General features: G+C 36.2%; 1 long non-coding RNA gene across 22 annotated transcripts in view; it reads left to right on the top strand.

Moving 5' to 3' along the window:
- LOC102153070 overlaps positions 1–21,096 on the top strand; it is a 182,183-nt gene that overhangs the window by 52,808 nt on the left and 108,279 nt on the right. For 17 of the 22 annotated variants that reach the window (XR_005353900.1, XR_005353903.1, XR_005353902.1 and 14 more), the window contains 2 exons: positions 590–677; positions 1,475–1,525. The exons of 3 other annotated variants lie outside the window; for them this stretch is intronic. This is a non-coding gene — a long non-coding RNA (uncharacterized LOC102153070). The remainder of the gene's footprint in view (positions 1–589; positions 678–1,474; positions 1,526–21,096) is intronic. 2 more of the 22 variants (XR_005353899.1, XR_005353896.1) reach the window with 1 other exon arrangement.

Raw genomic sequence — 21,096 nt, 5'->3', positions numbered from 1 at the left:
TTTTCTTTCCTTCTGTCCCTCCCCTGCACTCTCTCTCTCTCTTTCTCTAAAATAAGTAAATAAATCTTTAAAAAAATCTTTAAATTGTAGGCAGTGAATTAATAGCACCTATAGAACTTGAATAACCTGGTTACAAGCACTTTAGAAGAGACTCCTTGTCATTAAAGCTTTAGTTTCCTTCCTTTGTTTCTGAAGTATGAGACCGTGGGTACAAAAATCAGACACTTATTACAAAAATCCATCACAAAAATTTTATGACTAAAATTATTTCTAATAGCCATCCTTAAAGCATAAGGATTATAGTGCCAGTATTAAGGATTTATTTCCTTTTATGATTTTAATGCTTTATCTAGAATCACAAAATAAACCTTACATTATCAAATAAGTCACCAAATAAAATTTCCTAAACTCTGTATAATACTCAAAAGTCAAGAGATGGCACTGTACGTGGGTCTCATCTATTATGATCAGACCTTTGGCTGAGTGCTCTGAACCTGGTTCTGGAGCAGTGCATTATGAGAAGACTGAGGGAAGACTAGCAAACCATGACAAGGAATTAGAACTGGTATCTCTTCTTTCACCTTTTTAGTTTTTGGTCCATGATTTGGAGAAGAATGTCCAGTATGAGAATGGAATGAACTGACTGAGACCTTATGTCTGTACAGCTGCATTTATCAGTAAGAGAGTAACTACACCTTCCTCCAAATGTATGAGAACACATTATCTTATTTGATTGAGGGCAACAAACCAGGGAATTCCCATAGTCTGACCTGTTCTTGAGACATAATATCACAAGAGTGATGTTTCCAGTGCCCAACATACTGTGAACACCCCACTGAACAAAAGACTGTCATCACTAAGTAATATATTCAGAATATGATTGATGGAATCTGACTGAAAAGTATCTCATTGTGCTGTTCTGATTATTCTCAATTTCAAAGCACAGTTGTTTCAACAGGGAGGAGAAATAAAAAAACCAACCAAGATCGAATTACTCAATAACTTAGATAACAGGAGGACATGCTGGTGGAATAGACTCAATTCAGATCAAATATCATGTCCATTCTTCTTATATTCATTCCTAACTTAGAGATAAATCACGTATCATAAGTTCATTTGGCCTACATTATCCTATAATAACAATATTTACCATGGTGGTTAGGTTTCTAGAATTGATGCAAAAAACCCACTTGATACAATAAAACATATGCAAGAAGTATAAATATTTACATAAAATGTTTTCAGATTTTCACAATAATATTATGTAAGAAGTGTTTTAAAATATTTCTTGGTAGGTTGTTGCTTGAAGAAATGTACACTTCAAATAGATGAGGAATTAGGAAATTGCAAGTTTGTGCAGGTTTTCAGGTGGATTTAGGGGCATTTTCAAGGTCTTTAAAGATTAGTAGCATTCATATAATTTAGGCTTAATTTTATTTTAAAACTTTCTAAGCTTTTTCTTTCCTTGATACAGGTAGTTCCACAGATGCCCACCTGAATTATCAGCCATGACAATATAATAGAGGTAAAAAGTAGGAAAAAGGGATAATCAATTTTTTTTCAGAAGAAAAGAAGCCTGTAGTGAAAGATATATATGGGGTAAAGTGACAAAAATGGTATATTTATAGACAAGGGAAAATTACCCAAGATGGAATGATCTTTATTGTCATAAAAATGAAAATACAGGAATCCCACTGCAGACACAAATTTCCTTAGGCAAAGAGGTAGTTTGTGGGGGAAAAGATGATGAGTCAAGCATTGGACTTAGAAAACGGGGCCAGAATAAGCCAGAAGCAGTCACCAGTACAGGCAAAGAAAGAAAATGGGAACCAGGACCTGGACAGGAGAAAAATTGCATGTGTATAATGAATATAATCAACAGTGGTTTCAAACCCAGCGAGGAAGATGAACTAACTCAAGACAGAAACAATACTCAATTATTAAGTTCTGATTAATAATGCCAGTTACTACATTCATTCATTTACATGCATCACTGTACTTATTCAGAAGAACCTCAATGTGGTATTATGATCATGAAGTTCTGTGTGGTGATATTATTTTATAGATGAGAAATCCAATTTTATGGATGAAAAAATTATGACATAGGGAGGCTAAATGATTTATCTAAGATCATTCAGAGAGTAAGTGGCAAATCAGAGATTTGGATCTAGAAAGTCTGATATTGGGGCCCTCCCTGTTGTATCCAAACATCCCCAAAGAGGATTAAATGGTCTAAACCCAAGACAAGAAGATCTAGGTGTAAGATGATCCAAGGCCTTAGATTGGACTCTGCTGGGGTTTACTTGAGGCTCCTGCTGTCATTGATAACCTCTAATTCCCATGTTTGGGCATCCCAAATGCCTTGAAAATGCCAGGTAACACGTATCAAATCAGATAATTCCCCATCCTAGCCACTAGGTGGTGATTAGTACTATCAACTTAAAAAGAGTAGTTGCTAATATGAGTAGGGTGGAAAAGGACAAAAGATTTGCAGTTCTTCAGGCCAAATTAGGCATTCATTTTGCATTAAGGTGTTTAGTTACTTCTGGTGAGATGAGCAATTATTTTTAATAAGAAAAAAGTAATATAGAAGGGACATATTCTCTCATTCTCTAAGAATTTATTGAGTATCTATTGTGTGCCAATGAAATAGACCTGGGAACACAAAGATAAGAGGTATAGAGTATAATGAGAGAAATAAAAATTAACCACGGTTATATATCAATGTGGCAATTGGCTAGAGATATATACTAGATATGAAATTGAATAGAAATACCCAAAAATGTGTATCTACATGCATAGTTAGGGAAAGATTATAGAAGTTTTGGCATGAAGATACCAAACCTACATAAAGACTATATCACTTATGCTGCAAGATATAGAACAAAGTAGGGCTGTATCAAGGGTATGCATATTATCAGAGTATAAATTATAGTTTTTTCATTTTTAATCACAAAGAATCAAATTATAATCAGTTTTATATGACCACCCCATCACTATTAAACTATATCTGCTTTTGTCCACCAGTCCTTATTTATAGTTTTTCACTTTATATTAATTAAAGACATTGAACTTCTAGAACTTCTGGTCAGATGATATAACCAGCATTATTATGCCCATTTAATAATAAATAGAATGCATAAAACTATATGACTATGAAATGAATCAATATTTTTGGGATATATGTCAATGTGGAAAACAATTAGAATTTTAAGCTTGAATAAGCTTGATTTTCCCCTCTCATTTATTTTTGTGATTTGGAAAGCCTAGATCTGGGAAGCTGAATTTTATAAGATAAGATACAAAATTTGTTCTTGTCATGTCAGTTAGTGCGAAGACTGGTGTCATGTTTGTGGCTTAAGAAAACACTAGAGTTGAGATTATCACATGTGTGATAATATCACAAGTTGGCTCCAGGCCCAGTAGCATCAGAATGTATTCATGTATGATAAGCCTACCTGCCAGAAGTCCCCCAGGGGCAGTTAGAATGAGACTTAGTCTTCTTTATTGCTTGGACATCCTGATTTTTATTTCCATATTATAATCACAGAGAATGATTAAATGACTACTTATGTACATGAAAATTAACCTGTTACTTTTAGGGCTACTCAGAATTTATCTAAAAAATTAGACTTTATCTTAGTACATAATTTGACAAAGAAAAACTATAACCAGTTTTTGTATGCAAACATCCCCAAAGAGGATTAAATGGTCTAAACCCAAGACAAGAAGATCTAGGTGTGAAAAGCTAAAAGGGCTAATAGAATAACTCCATGAGGTTTTGGTTGTGCCAAAGTAGACCCAGAATTTAGTGGAAAAGATGGAAGAATATAAGTTATTTCCATAACAAAAACAGAGAGACTTTATACATCTGTCAGCAGAATGAATGAATGAATGAATGAATGAAAAGATGGAGTCTTATTATATGGACTTTTCTTTTTCTTAATGGGCTGGAGGTGGATGAAGACTAATATACTTTAAGAAATGTCTAATTCAGTTCTATGTTACCTGCCGTGCTGTTGTATTAGCATCACTATCCTCACCGTCCTATCACTACCACCAAATTGTTAGTAGACATCATAAGACAGTGGTCTTATCTGCATGGTGTTTGGCAGAAAGAAATTACTGCCCCTGAACAAAGTTAGATGTGCACGAGAGAAAACGTAAACTAAAAAACACGTCTTGGCTCAGGAAGGATATAAGAAAATTTATTTTTCTAGACTCTGAGGAAACACCCCCCACCCCACCCCGCCCCCTGCAAACTCACTTATATTGCTTTGTAATGCTGATTTGTAGGAGTTCTGATTTTTCAGGAATGCTGCTAAGGTAAGAAATCAGTGAAATAAATTATCTTGAACCAAAGATACTCCCAAGTCACCTGGGAGAAGTAACTAAGAGGACATTTTTACACCGCAGGCCACATGCAGTTAACACAAAGAAAACAATTTCCTCTATAGTGAGCTAACAGTAATAAGTCACAAACTAGATGAGGGGGAAAAAAAATCCACTATGAAAAGATATGATAGCAGAATTAGGCAACAGAACTTTAGAAAACAGAATTAAGAATACAGGTTAAGGACTGTAAAGTAAATACTTGTACATTGATAATATCAACACAGAAAAGAACTATAAAGTGAAATATATTATGAAAAATAATAAGCAGCTTTGAAAAATAACCAAATAGGACCTCTAGAAAAAAAAACAATGTAATTTATTTATTTTTAATAAAAAGACCACTGAAGGCAGGTTAGGTGCAGTTAAAAGGAGAATCTCTGAACTGGAATACAGATCTGAAAAATTATCCAGAATGCAACACAGAAAAAAATGAAAAACATGGAAGATAGGTTAAGATACTTGGGGGTAGGAGTGAGAGCGATCCAGTATTTATATAGTGTGATAGATGGGACACCTGGGTGGTTCAGTAGTTGAGTGTATGCCTTCAGTTCAGGACATGATTCTGGGTCTGGAGATTGAGTCCCACATCAGGCTCCCTGTGAGGAGCCTGCTTCTCCCTCTGCCTGTGTCTCTCCCTCTGTCTGTGTGTCTCTCATGAATAAATAAATAAAATCTTTTTAAAAAATAAAAATATATAGTGTGATAGAAAAGATAGAGAACTAGAGAAAGTCACGTGTAATGGGCGTATTTCAGTGGGGAGGAGAATGGGGGCTCTTCTAAGTACCAGTTCCACTGTGGCAGTGTGAGTTCTCTGTACCTTATTCCTTTAGCAAGTATTAACTCTGGACAAATATAAAAGCGAGCATGACAGGCAAAAAAGATACCCAAACCACCTAAGATTTCTGAAGAGTAAAGAAAAGCAGGCAGTTCATGGAGGAGATTCAAACAAATGTGGTAGAGCGACTGGCATGGGAGGGGAGATGATTTTTTTCTTTTGTCCTGGCTTTGCCCCAAATTCAGACTCAGTCATCAGCAGTGCTGCATGGGCAGCTCACACTTTGGAGGAAATAGTGACATCTTTCTGGCTAACACAAGTAGTTCTCAACCAGGGGGCTTTGTCTGCAGGAGGCATTTGGTAATATCTGAAGACATTTCTGGTGTTAACAATGAGAGGTGGAAGTTGGGGTGACAAATATTCTACCGTGCAGGGACATCTCCCCACAACAAATAATTATTTGGTTCAAAATATCAATAGTGCCAGGGCCGAGAAACCCTAAGGTAGAGCAACCGTGGAAAGGAGCCTTGGCTCTTTGTCTGCGCAAGCCAGAGACAGCAGGGAGAACTGTAGAGGAGAAAGAACCACAGAAGAAGAATCCCTTAATTTAGTATATGAACCCATGTAGAAAAGTTATAAAGCTCAAGTTTAGGATGTATGACATACCCCAAATAATCACACCCAGATAACTACCACCAGGGCAAGAAGTAGGATATTACTAGTGTCCCAGAATTCTCCTGTGTGGAGAAAGAACTTTAAGGAACCCATTTTTCATTATAGACAAACCTGCTTTAACAGTAACCAACTTGGGGTGCCTGGCCAGCTCCGTTGGAAGAGCATGTGACTTTCGACCTCAGGAGTATTGGGTCCTAGCCCACATTGGGCATAGAGATTACTTAAAAGTAAATAAAGTGTTTAAAAAAACCGTATCGACTCATGCTTACTCTTGTTTTGTTTATACCCACATCCAATTTTCTCCCTCCTGTATTATTTTGAAGCAAAACTCAAAATGTTTTATAATTTTTACTGTTACATATATCAGTATATATCTCTAGAAGATAAAATATTAATTTTATCAGATAAGTGTAACAGATAAATGTAATAACATTAAAAACACCTAAGCATTAACTATAATTCCTGAAATTCATAAAAAACTCCAAATGTCTCATAAATGCCATGTAATTTTTAGAGTTTTTGTTCAAATCAAATGCAAACATGTCTGTAAGTTTCTTTCAAACTATATTTCCTCCTAATTGTTTTTTTTTTCTCCCTTGAGATTTATTTGTTTAAGAAATGGGTCCTTCAAGGTTTACTAGTCTGAAGTTTGTTTATTATGTCCCTGTTGCATTTCATTATGTCCCATAGCTTTTCATTGCCCCTTTTCCACTGTATTCCTTATAAATTGCCCCTTGGATTTAAGAGATCGATTAGATTCAGATTCAATTTATTGAATTAATTTTTGGAGGCAAGACCTAATGAAGGTGGTGGTCTTCTTTAGAAAAATATCAGTTCAAGTCCCTGTCCATTTTTTAATTGAGTTGTTGCTTTTTTTGACATTAAGTTCTGTAAGTTCTTTGCCTCTTTTGGATATTAACACTTTATTGGATGTATGATTTACAAGTATCTTCTCCCATTCAGTAGGTTATTTTTTCATTTTGTTGATGGTTTCCTCCACCGTGCACAAGGTTTTTAGTTTAAAGTGATCCCATTTGTTTATTTTACCTTTTTCTGTACTTGCCTGAGACAGTCCAGAAAAACATATTGCTAAGCCTGATGTCAAAGAGTTTACTGTCTATGTTGTCTTCTGGGAGTTTTATAGTTTCAGGTCTTACATTCAATTCAAGTCTTTAATCCATTTTGAATTTATTTTTGTATACGGTGTAAAACAGTGGTCCAATTTCGTTCTTTTGCATGTAGGTGTCCAGTTTTTCCAACACCATTATTGAAGAGACTGTCTTTTTCCCATTGTCTATTTTTGCTTCCTTTGTGATAGATTATTAACCGTATATTATTTTTTGTTGCTCTATGTGTCTATTTTCATACAGGTATGACACTGTTTTGATTACTACAGCTTTGTAGTATAGTTTGAAATCAGGAAACATGCTATCTCCAGTTTCGGTCTTCGTTTTCAAGATGGCTTTGGCTATTTGGGGTCTACTGTGGTTTCATACAAAATTTAAGATTCTTTGTTCTCATTCTGTGAAAAATGCTCTTGTATTTTGATGGGGATTGTATTGCACCTGTGGATTGCTTTGGGTGGTATGGACATTTTAACAATATTAATTCTTCTAATCCATGAGCTTGAAATGTGTTTCCATTTATTTGTATCATCTTCAATTTCTTCATCAGTGGTTTATAACTTTCAGAGTATATGTCTTTCATATCCTTGGTTAAATTTATTCCTAGGTTTTATTCATTTTGATACAATTGTAAGTCAGATTGTTTCTTTCGTTTATGTTTCTGATAGTTCATTATTTCCATATAGAAATGCAATTGGTTTCTGTATGCTGATTTTGTATCCTGTGATTTTACTGAATTCATTTCTTAATTATAATAGCTTTATGGTGGAGTCTTTAGGATTTTCTATATATCATATCAAGTCCTCTGTAAATAATGACACATTTTACTTATACCTCTTCAATTTCTATGCCTTTTATATATTTATTTTAGTGGCCTGATTGCTCTATCAAGGACTTCCAATGTTATGTTGAATGAAAGTGGCGAGAATGGGTATGCTTGCCTTGTTGCTGATCTAGAGAAGACAGTTTGCCTTTTGTCATCTCTCCTTTGCTAATGTCTGTGTCTTTAAAACCATTGTTTTATATATTTTGTTTTGGTTTTTCAGTTGTGTCAGGTAGGAGGCTAAATCTGGTCCACTCCTACTATGTCATCTTGGACAGAATAAGAAGTTGTTTTATTACCTATCAATAGAACTTCATATTTTCTCCTTTACAGAGCTTATATAGATTTTGTTAAATTCATTCCTAGAGGTGAAATGATTGATGTAGGAACTTTTAAACTTTTGTACTATTTTTTAATCATGCATTTATTCAGTAACATTGTTTGAGTGTGACTACCTCCAAGTTTTAATCTAGATAGTCTCCCGAATATAAAGATAAGTCAGAAATGATCTCGGCCCCATATGAGCTAATGGGAAACAAGACATATGAAACAAAGCATATATACCTGCACACTGCACACACAAACTGATCACTGATATACTGATCAAAGACAAGGTAGTTTTCAATGAATATTTTGGTAATTTGGTGATTCTTTTGAGGAATCAAGAAGGAGTTTGAAAGATGTGTCATTTGAGCTAATTCTGCAATCTGTATAGATTTTTGTTATAAAATGATGAGAGTAGATGCTCTCCAGGAAGAGAGAATAGCAGAATCAAAGGCATCAAACTGTGAAAATTTAAAGTTTTCAAAAGATGCAATAAGTCTTTCAATTTGGCTAAGATGCTAATAATCGAAAAACCTTGGAAAATATGATAGGCAAAGTAGTTTAGTAGCAGATTCAAGGAGACTTGGGTTAAAACTCATTATTTTGAGCTTCATTCTGTGGACAATAAGGACTTATTGAAAAACTCTGCATAGTACAATAATAACCTAATAAATGCATTCCAGACAGAATAGACTGACATCTGTGTGTGAAAAAAAATTGCTCTGTTATACTGAGGAGGACAGGTCATGCATTAATATTTTACTAAGACTTCATTTGAACTCACCCAAATATGTAACAAAGGGAAATTTAATCAAATAAATTCTAGGGTAGAATTAATGTATATTGTTTAGTGAAAAATAATTGTTAGGCTACTAGAATAAAAGCTATCTAAATTATACAATGTCAACTTCAGGGTTTTTTGTTTTTTGTTTTTTTTTTAACCATGTTTGATTCAGATGGGGTGTGTGTGTGTGGAATTAAAATATCATTGAATAAATTTCATCTTTTATGTGTTTCTCTAGCTAAGGTAACTTCTGTGGGTTATTCAGCATCAAAAAAATACCCATCTCAGACAAAAACCTTGAGGCATTCTGCACTATATTAATGATATTAAGCATATCATATATGATACTACTTCAATTATTTTGCCTGCTTTATATATAACTATTAATCTCACAGTACTGTCTTTGGTTTCATTAAATAATAGTGCTTGAAAGCTTAAGAAAGATGGCACTCAAGGTAAAACCATCCTCCTTTATCTCTACTGATCTCTTCCACCCCTTTCCTAACCATCAGTGTCCCCTTGGCAGATATCAAACACTCAGAATTGCTTAATGGAGAAAAAAACAAAACAAAAAACAAAACATGAGAATGTTCTAAACTTCCCGAGGAAATGGTACAGGGAAAAAGGATCTTAATCTAAATTTATACCACTTTTAGTTTTGAAGACTGTAAAAAGAATACTCCAGTTTCAAGAAAGGTCTGAGGTTTTGATTGGTTTGTGTTAAATTTTACAACATACTAACAAATAAAGGAGGAAAAAACACATATGGTCATATCAGAAGATGTAGAAAAAGCATTTGATGAAGTTCTTCATCCATTCTTGATAAAACTCATAAAATTGAACTTCTTCAATCTGATAAAGATTATATACATAAAACCTACACCTAACATTATACTTGATGGTGAAATACTTAATCCTTTCTAGCTAAGGAATAGCAAAGGATGTCTGTTTTCACCAGTTCTATTTAACACTGTGCTGGAGGTGATGGCCAATGTATCAGGCGAGAACAAAAGATGTCCAGATTGGACAGGAAGACGTAAACTTGTCATCATTACTTCAACTGATGTAATTGTTTATGTAGAAAATCTGACAGAAGCTACAGAAGTGCTCATAGAAATAATAAGTGAATATATTGAGGCTGCAGGATATAAGATAAATAAAAAACAATTGTATTTCTATATTCTAGTCATAAGCAGTGAGTGACTTAGATAAAAAATAATATTTAATGGAAGCAACTGAAGTGTCCATCAATGATGAAAAGGTAAGGAAAATGTGGCATATATACAATAAAATATCACTAAGAAGTGATTTTTCTCCAAATTGATCTATATTTAAGTTTAATGCAATTATTACCAAAACTCCAGCATGGTTTTTCTTTTTTTGTAGGGATAGACAAGCTTATTCTGAAATTTATACAGAAAGGCACAAACCCTGGAATAACTACAACTGTCTTGAAAATTAATAAAGTAGAAAGAATCACTCTACTCAACCTTAAGGCTAACTAGATAGCTATAGCAACAAAGGTAGTGTGGTATATCCTCACATAAGTCAATGGAAAAGAATGGAAAATCCGGAAATACATTCAAACAAATATGTTCCACTGAATTTTGACAAAGGTGCAAAAACAATTCAGTGGAGAAAGACTAGGATTCAACAGATGGTGCTGGATCAATTGATGGTCTATAAGTCAAAAACAAAACAAAAATAAAACCAAAAAACCCTCCATCTAAACCTCAAATCTTAAACAAAAATTAACTCAAAATGGATCATATACTTAAAGGTAAGACATAAAACTATAAAACTTTTACCAAAAAAAGGAGAAAAATCTTTGGGATCTAGGGCTGGGAAAAAAGTTCTTGAACTTGATACCAAAAGCACACTCCATAAAAGGAAAATTTGATAAATTAGAATTTATCAAAATTTTAAAAATATTGCTTTGTGAAAGACCCTGTTAAGAGACTGAAAAGACATGCTACATCCCGGGGGAAAGTACTTGTAAATGACATATCTGAAAAAGGACTAGTATCTAGAATATGTAAAGAACTCTGAAGGGCACCTGGTGGCTCAGTCAATTAAACTCCCGACCCTTGTTTTGACTCAGGTCATGATCTCAGGGTCGTGAGATGGAGCCTGGTGTCAGGCTCCAAGTTGGATGTGGACTCTGCTTAAGACTCTCTCTCCCTCTTCCTCTGCCACTCCCTTCACCCCCCACCCCCCGACATAAAATAATAAAATAAAATAAAATAAAATGAACTCTGAAAACTTAACTGTAAAATATCAAACAATAGAATTAGAAAATGGACAAAAGACAAAAGATGTTCCACATCATTACCTATTAGAAAAATGAAGTGAAAACCACAATGAGAAAGATGTCAAATAAAGACTAGTGCCCAAAATAAGAAATTGAGAGTTCAGGTTTATGGATGGAAGATATATTGTGAAAATGTCAATTTTTTTCTGAATTCATTCATCAGTCAACTTTTTTTTAAATAGAATTTCAAAAAGTGACAAGGTGCTTTAAAATATAAATGCAAATAGGCAAAGGGACAAGAATAACCAGACAACCTCTGAAGAAGAGCACAAGCTGAAATGAAATTACTCTATAAGACATTAGGACTTATGATGAAGTTATAGTAATCAAAAGAATGTGGCATTAGCACTAAATTGAAAAAATGATAAATGGAATAGAATTAAGATCTAAGAAGTATACTTACACATGTATGGAACTTTAGTAAATGACAGAGGTGTCATGACAAATCAGTGGTCCAAGGAGAGATTGCTCATTAAATAATGACAAAAAGGGGATGCTAGTAAAGAAGATAAAATGAGATCCCTACCACATACCATATACAAAAATTAACCCCAGGTGGTGCAATGAACTGAAAGCTTATGTTCTCACACTCCTCCCTAAATTTATATGTTGAAATCCTAATATCCAAGGGTATTAGAGTGGAGCCTTAGGAAGTTGATTAGATCATGAGAGCCAAGCTCTCTAAGAGATTAGCGCCTTAAAAAAGCCCCCAAGAGTGATCCCTCGCCCCTTCTATATGAGCACACAAGCAGTTGGGTTTTCCCTAAACACTGGATTGATTAATGCCTTAACCTTGGATTTCCCAGCCTCCAGAATTTTGACTAATAAATTTCTGTCATTTATAAGCTACCCAGTTTATGGTATATTGTTATAGAAACCTAAATAGATTAAGGCCCTGGGAAATAAGCTATTTCAGAGAAGAATTTTCAAAAATGTTTCCAATGTTAACCCCTCTCAGATGGAACAAATACTTTTCCCAAATTAAAATAGTTTTACAGAAATCGTTCTTAACTGTATAACTTTCCCTGTTCTGAAATAAAGTGTATTGAAGTCAATTTAATGCACCTTTGGTGTTGGAGGTTCCCTTTTATGAATATGAACCAATGTGATGGATGTAGTGATGTCCGTTAAAGTACTTTAGGGATATTTGTTCTTGTGCTAAATAGCCACGGACTGCTATGTTTTTAGGGCTAATATCCCAAATTCCATACTTTCATTGTTTCCTTCTCTAGTACTGTGTGCTCTGATATTTGTATTTTTTCTGGGAAGGGAGAATTGTACAATCATATTTGATCAGAGTTTTAATGAAATAGTACTTAAATATTTCTCTCTCATGGAAGGATTGCGGTCCTCCTAAAGAGTTGAGTGCATCTTTTTTTGTATGATGAAAACCTTCCTTCTGCATTTGTGATCACCTACGAACATATATAAAATGTTGGATAAGTAGCTAGCAATCAATAAAATAGTAACATTTCAAACGTTTTTGAGTTTAGTTAGAAATTGATGTTACTCTCAGAGTTTTCCTAAAGGATAGAACTATTATGATCTATGTGAGAAATTGGCAGATTATGATATTTCCATTCTACAAAGAACAGAACATTTTCAATTATGGGTTTCTTTTTCTTCTAATGAGACATCATATGATTGCTTTTGATGAAGAAATGAGTGAGGACAATAGGAGGGAATTATGAATTGTATGACATCAGCTTCAGTTTAAACACAAGAACTTAAGGATAATAAACTACTTCAGATTATACATTGATATTCAGATATATGAAAAATTATTCTCTTTATACCAACTCTTTGCATTATATGGATTTAGAACCTTTGAATATTGATAAATTTTAAGTGATTTTCTATTTGTTGATTTATCGTTCTAAAGCATTTATTTCAATTACAAGAGGAAAAGGAATATTTTTTTTTCCTTTAACATACTTTTCGCATATTGCTACCAAAATAATCTTAAGGGAATGCTGCTGGTAGTTTGAACCAATTTCTCACTTGTGCATTAAACATATTTTTATTAGCATAAATTTATAAGAATATGGAGGAATTCAAATAAAACCAAGTCTAATTATAACAAAAGGCCCTTCTCCTTAATGATATGTATGTAATTAAATTCAACACTGCACTGAGTTCCTAGATTGGCCAAAAAAACAAGCTAGTAACACAAATAATACAATGTATTAGGCAGGATGTTTGAAATATTGTGGGAGTCCTGTGGAAGGAGAGATTAATCCTACTAGAAAGATTGGATATTCTCACTAAGAAATGGTGTTTGAGGGATCCCTGGGTGGCGCAGCAGTTTAGCGCCTGCCTTTGGCCCAGGGCGCGATCCTGGAGACCCGGGATCAAGTCCCTCGTCGGGTTCCTGGTGCATGGAGCCTGCTTCTCCCTCTGCCTGTGTCTCTGCCTCTCTCTCTCTCTGTGTGTGTGACTATCATAAATAAATTTAAAAAAAAAAAAAAGTCTGTTTAAAAAAAAAAAGAAATGGTGTTTGACAGGAATCTGAGAGATTAATAGGATTTTAAGTTGTAGATACTGGAATAAATATTATTCCAGTAAAAAAAAAAAAAAAAAGAAAGAAAGAAACTCTTGAGATACAAGAATCACGTAAGAGAGAATTTACCAAGGAAACTGAAAGGTACAGGTGAGCTTTTCCGTGGGTAATGTGAGTGTGACAGTAATTTATATCCTCTGTATATACTCATTGTAAAGAAGGTGCTTTATAGGCATGACCATGTTTAATCTTCATGTCGACCTTGTAGTTTAGGTACCATTAGCTGTCATTTAGTGGTGGGGAGTCCCAGGCCTAGAGGGTTTTAACGGCCTCCCTGAGGTCACAAGAAGTCAGTGACAAAGTTCGATTAAATTCAGTTTTGCTTAAATTTAGAGTCACTACTGACTCTTCTGGAGATACGCTTTAGAAATTGAAAGTCTGAGCTGAGGTCATATTCTCAGACTAATTATATCCTTATTACATAAACTATATTACCCTGTTCTTCACCATATTTGTTCTCGAGGTATTCTTATGAGCTGGGATTGCAGTGGAAATGAATTAGAGAAACATAACACTCAGAGAAGACGGGGTCAGTAGCAAGATGAGAATGTCCTAGGGTGCATTGCACTGATAGGCAATGAGAGTTGCAATTTGCTTTTCCTGAAGTACCTGCCATGCTTTTATCACCACATTAGTGCCCTTCACATTGGTATACAATGTGAAATATTTATTTAATAAACAAAAGTGTAGGAGGCATGTTGTTTGTTCTTCCAGAGTTGCTTCCTTGAAGAAACCATTTTTAGCCTATGCTTGTGGTCAGAAGGGACCATCAGTATCAGTGCTCTATTTTTCTCCTAGAGAGTCCCATAACCTGGGCCAAACAAGTTAGAGTATTGTATTTCTCTGGATGCAATAATTGGTCCAGAAGAGGCATATCATCCAAAGAGAACTGATAAGAGAATGTTTCTGCTATCAGTGCCTGCTTACCAAGGAAAAAAAGATGTGTTTATACTGAGATGGATTATTTTAGAGCATGTGAGTCTTTGGCTTCTGGTATACATTTTGCTCAACACTTGGATTGGCATGAATAGAGAATGAAGTTTCAGCAGAAATGAGAATTGCTGAGAGGTGAAGAAGGAAAAGGACCCCAATAATACTGCCTAAACTCCTAGATTGACTCATTCATGATTCAAAAAGCATTTGTTGAGCATCTACATTACCCTAGATACAGGGGATCTAAGTGGACAGGAGTGAACACGACAGAAAATTTTTCTGCTCTAGGAAAGAGACACGAATGCATCCATCATCCACCCATCCATCCGTCCAAAGTCAAGCAATTATAAGAACACACAAAAAAATATAAAATGAAGAGTGAGAGAGTCTTTTTATTTACGAAAGGATGATCAAGGAAAAACATACTGCAAAGGAGAAATTAGGGCAGAAATTTTGATGCAAGAATGTCATGTAGATATCTGAGAGAAGACATCTTGGCAGAGGAAACTGATTCCAGAGGTCCTGAGGAGGAGCAGGTGTTCTGTGTGGCTGAAGCAGAAAGTGGGAGATGGTGGGAGATGAGGAAGAGGCGAGGACAGATTATGGAGAGCTTGCAGGTTCATTATTTTATTCTGAATGACATGGAAAACATTTAGAGGATTTGGTCAAAGGTGTTAAGGAATCCGAACATTTTGAAAAACAAAACCAAAAACGATTTGCCACGCCAGTATTCTGGCGACAAGTGAAAGGTTTCAAGCCACAGTGAATGGTCAACCCTGACAAATGGCACGAATAGGCAATACGGTATAAAGCCTAAAATCTGACCAATGGTTTGCAGCGTGAGGATCACCTGCAGCCTTGATAGAGTGATACATGCAAAGTAACGGAGATGAATGCTCAAGAGTGAGTGAAAGAGCAGCCTTCAGACAGTCCCATCTCAGGATTTTCAAGTTACGAAAAGATTCCTTGTTAGGGAAGCTATTTGGAATTGGGTCTCAGTCTTGTGATAGCTCAAGAGGCCCAGTTAATTTTTAAAGAAAGGCATCCGGCTGACTGCTGTTGTAACAGTTATAAACTACAATGGTTATAAACTATAAACTACAATACTACTACTGAGTCATAAACTCGGAGCTCATGGAAAAAAAAAAAAAAAAAAAAAACCAGAAACAAGAACACCTCTTTACGGGACTACCACACAGGCAAAACTTTGCTCACAGGAGGAATTTCTTTTTCATCAAAATCCTTTGTCCTGATTACTAGTATCATCATTAGGAGCTATGCTATTTGGTGTTTGAATAATTTGTCGCCAGTATAGATCTTGTTGATGCCATATTTCAATCTTCTCGGATTTGTTAAAGCCTCCTGTGTTTAGTTCAGTAATACGTGGGTTAGCTTCTGCAATTCTGCATGTAGTCAGCTAATCACTGACTGAAAATACGCATAACTTTGTTTTATGCTCTTTTATATTTCATGGCATTATCCCTGTTAACATCTGTCAAGAAAGTTGCTATGGAAACCGAAGCATAACACCCTATATTATACACACAGATTTAATGTGTTGCTTTATATCCTTTCTAGTGGAGATTTTGTGCATATGTTCAGTTTTATATTACTCTCTATTTTATGTCTTAGTTTTCTTTTCAATAAAAGCAAAAGTTATTTGATATTCTAGTGCTCCACTGTTCTACAGAGGGAATTTCTTTAAGCTTTCAAAATTACTTTGGCAGTAGGGTTCAGAAAAAAAAGAGAATATAGAAAAAGACAGCTAAAGCAAATCATACTCTATTATACTCTTCCACGTATCTGGTATTTAAGGAATCTTTGAATATTAAAAAATTATAATAACTCAGAAAATATTTGGTTTATTAAGAAAACTATATCATTCAGAAAGGGATTGCAGTGTAGTTTAAGAGACAATCCTGAGGATTTTATTGAAAATATTATGTAGTGATGTAAGTAAGGATCAGGGTAACAACCTTTGATATCTTACTTTAAAAGAAGAACCAGTTTAAACAGTAAACAAATTAGATTTATCGAACAATCATTTAAAATTATTTAATTGGACACATTAAGTTATTTATTGAAAACATTATTGATCACTGAATTGAGCTGTTAATGGATTAGGTGTTAATGATGGGGGAACAGGGCTAGCAGAGGACAAAGCACAGCTGATATCCCACAAAGGACCCCCACCCAGGGTGGGAAATGTGTGACATTCCTCAGGAGGCTTCCAATTGTCTTCATGCCTGGCTAGAGAGAGAAGCAATCTTCACCTTGACAATGGCAAGGCCCCCACATCTCCTTAGCATATGAAAATTCTTTTGAAATCTCCCTTTTCCCTCCCTCCCCCAACTCCCAGGGATATAACCAGCCACCCCTCACAGGCCCAGGGCAGCCGCTCTTCCTGCCAGGATTCTTTCTTGGTCATCGGCTCCAGACCTCACCTGTATTCCAGAACTTCATCATTAACATTGCACTTTTCAGCATAGGTCAAAACTGCTGTGTCGTATCAACCAGGTTAGGTCCTTTTCAAAGATGAGAAACTGAAGTTGGGGAGATGGTCTAGATTGGATTACCCATCTGTCGAGTCACCAAGCATACTACACTATTTGTCGTACTGTTGTGCAGAGTATCTAAAATCAGCAATATTGCAATTTTGTTTCAAAAATATTAAATCATAATTGCTCGAATACTAACTCCTGATTTCATTTTAAAGATTTTATTTATTTATTCATGAGAGACACAGAGAGAGAGAGGGAGGCAGAGACACAGGCAGAGGGAGAAGGAGGATCCATGCAGAGAGCCTGATGTGGGACTCGATCCCAGGACCCCAGGATCACGCCCTGGGCCTAAGGCATGCACCAGACCTTTGAGCCACCCACGCGTCCCCTAACTCCTGATTTAAGAAAAAAACTTTTGCTATTGTATTGCAGCTAAACTTTAGTTTAAACTGATTGATGCTTTAGTTTATTTTTCCTGAGTTTCATATCTATTTTTAAAATTTTCACTGAAGATTCAATTCCCATTCTTCAGGGCAGAAATTCTGTCTTCTATGCATGCATAAGACACACAGAGGCAATAAACTATACTTTTAACACTATGTTAAAAATCATGTAACTGCTGTGTGGGAGCAGAATCCAAGATGGCTTCCCAATGCTTGCCCCTTGGTATATAGGACTTGCATCACTCCCTCACCTGGAGAGTAGTTCATGATGAAGTTCTGGAATACAGGTGAGGTCCAGAGCTGATGACCAAGAAGGAGTTCTTGAAGCGACTTTGGTGCATGATGGGGGTTTTATTAAAGCCTGGGGACAGCTCCAAGGGCAGGAAGAGCAGCTGCCCCAGGCCTGGGAGGTGTGGCTGGTTATGTCCCTGGGAGTTGGGAGGGGTTAAGGGGTAGGTTAAGTCTCTAAGGCATTTTGTAGGCGAGCTTTCTAGGACCTCGAGGGGGCTGGCTCTTGTTGAGAACAGGCCACTTAGTCCCGTCTAGTAAAACCTGAGTCATGAGCCCCTCCAGATGTGTATTGTGGGCCATGTGCTGGGAGGTGATGGCCAATGCAAACCGTGGGGGTTTAGAGACAAAGGGAAATTCCTAAAGGAATTTTTATGTGTTAAAGTAGACTCACAGGCTCCTGGGGGGTGGGCTAAGTTGGCCTTGCGCCCTGAGCACAGTCTGAGCAGCAAGGCAGTGGAGCCTGCAGAGGAAGTTACCTTCGTCTGCTTCCAGGATGTGTCAAGGTGCCCCCCGGCTGGGGCCTTGACCTCAGCTGGCCCTGCGGTCCCCCATCAGTTCAGACCTGTGAATATGAGAGCCTGTCGCTCCCTGGATTAGGCTGTGCTGTATAAGACTCTGTTGGTACAGTTTGTGGGGAGGTTCTCCTGCCGACTGTAAAGAAGCAGCCGTGGGACTGTGACAATTGCTAGGACCCAAGAGTCAGGTCTGGAAGCTGAGCGTGGTCCTCAGGAACCTCAAGAACAGCTGCAACAGACTGAATACTTCCAACAACCTGAATGAGCTTGGAAGAGGACCCTTGGCCCCAGATGGAACACAGCCTAGGCCCCTATCTTGGTCACATCTTTGTTAGATGCTGAACAGAGAACCCAGCTACGGGGCGTGTGGAATTCTGACCTACAGATACCATGAGACAGGCAGTGCATTTGGTTTTAAGGTGCCAAATCTGTGATAATTTGTTACGCAGCAATAACAGACTAATAGGATCTGACTTCCTCTCCTATGTTCCTTTCACTTCTTTTCTGCCCTGATGCTGTAAGAGTAGCAGGAGGCCTTACATAAGATGAATCTCAAAAGGAGTCATCAAGACTATAATTGTAGTGGAGACACCGCAACCTGAGGCTGACTTCTGGTGCAGCAAAGTAGCAATCTGTAGATGCTGTTGACCTGTGCCTCGTGTACTCTTACACTTACAATTACTTGTGTGTTTTCTTGGTTCAGACATGTGTCTTAAACATTCTTGGAAGAGTTTTTTATTCCCAAGATTTCCTACTGAAAAGAAAACGTTCCCTATAAATGAATGATTTGATAAAATAATCCATTTGCCACTAATTAAACAGCTCTCTGATATATTTGTCTATTTTCTTGACTGTAATATGTTTTATCATGTTTGTTTCTGAAATCGGGATCCAATGCCTAAATTGACACCAAAAGAAACTTGCTTCCTGAAGGCGGAGGACCGAGTTGTTTTGGAGCTGTCAGTGCCTTGTGTGAACTTAGCCTTGTAGGTATTTTATGTTTATGTAGTTGTCAGTTTGTTTGACTTATCCCCATCATGATCACAAAACCCATTGCTTTATAAATGAAATAGATATCCATAACTGTTGTTTAAAATTACTTCATAAAAAAATAAAATTAGTTCATAAAGTCAGTGTTTTGAAGCAGCATTGATGCGAAAAGTTTTCGTCTATGTGGGAAGGTTACTTGTCATGGGCAATAGTTATTTTTGCTCATTATGTGTGGCCAGAATGTAGAGCCATGTCTAGTATGAACTGTGGAGTTGTGTCTTTGTGTCTTGAGGCAGAGTTGGGTCTCATGTTATAGCAAAAGGCAAAAGTCACATGTTGATAATATTACCTTTGAAAATTTGCCTAAGCCTGTCCTTGTTACATCAGATTGATGTTACTAAGGTTGAGTAATAATTAACTAGTTGTAAGGTGAACTCATTCTAAGTTCCTCCTTTAACCAAGCTTGTGTGGTTTTATCACCTTTGTATGACTATACATTTTAACATCCCAACCAGTTCTTCATTGTAAATAGATTTCTGTATGCACAAAATCAAAGTAAGTTATAAAGGTTAAAAATAAAATATGAAAAATGTATATGAAATAAATTAAATCAAGATGATGCTCCAGGTCTCAGTATTGGTATCAGATGAGAAAGAATTCAGAGGAAAAAAGGAAAACCATAAAAGTGAGGAAAGTGGCTATTTTCTTTTAGTAAGTGAGGATATCAAGCATAATGAAGTTTTAACAAAATAAAATCTTTACAAAGCAAGAACATCACAACTGATTAAAGAAAAGGGATTATAACTCAAGAAGAAGAAAGGGAAAAAAGAAACCACAATTGTTGAAGAAGACTTTAACGCTGTGTTTTTAAATGGAAGAAAGTAAAAGAAAAACAATCTAAGTAATGTAATTAATCACATTATTTTAAACATTTCTGTATGTCAAATTTAGAAACTAAAAAGGGGCTAAGTCTTAAATACTATTTATGTCATTTGGTGGTTCAGTTATAGGAAATAGAGACCACGCTAGCTATTTTAAGCATAAGACATTTGACACAGATAACTTAGTTCATACAAAATTTGGGAAGGCCGAAGAAGTCGGCTGTGGGGTGATCCGCAGGAATGATTCCCAGAATGAGACTGCCAAGTAGGTGTGTGAACTTGCAGCTACCTTTGCCTCAGTCAGAAATGTGGGCAATCAGGTGAACACCACCCAACTGTCAAGTTCAAGAATGCACCGCTGGAGTTGTGATTCAGGAATCAGCAAACTGTTGCTGATGCCTCCACTCCAAGTGTTTTTGAAGTTAGTAACTGGGCAGTGGAGTGACCCCATCCTTGTCCTCATTTGCCAGCAACAAGAGAAGAAACCAGAAGTTGTCCCCTCTCTGCCACCCCCACACCCGGGGCAAATCTGCACCTTCCCAATCTCAAAGGATGGAGTGGGGCATCTTCATTGTAATCTAATTCACATCAATGTCCTGAATTGCCAGTTAACTTTGGAAATGTAGTTTTTAGTTTTGTAGCCTTTGTAGTACAAGATTCTTCTATTTCCCTAGAAGTAGACAGAATGGATGCTGAGTGCCAAATTCACGATGTCTACCTCATCCATGAGACAAACTGAAACTTTTAAAATAATGGGTATATATTTGGATG

Source organism: Canis lupus, chromosome 1 (genome assembly GCF_011100685.1).
Source record: "Canis lupus familiaris isolate Mischka breed German Shepherd chromosome 1, alternate assembly UU_Cfam_GSD_1.0, whole genome shotgun sequence".
NCBI lineage: Eukaryota > Metazoa > Chordata > Mammalia > Carnivora > Canidae > Canis > Canis lupus.
Note: the sequence above shows the minus strand (reverse complement) of the source record. Positions and strands in the feature narration are given on the sequence as shown.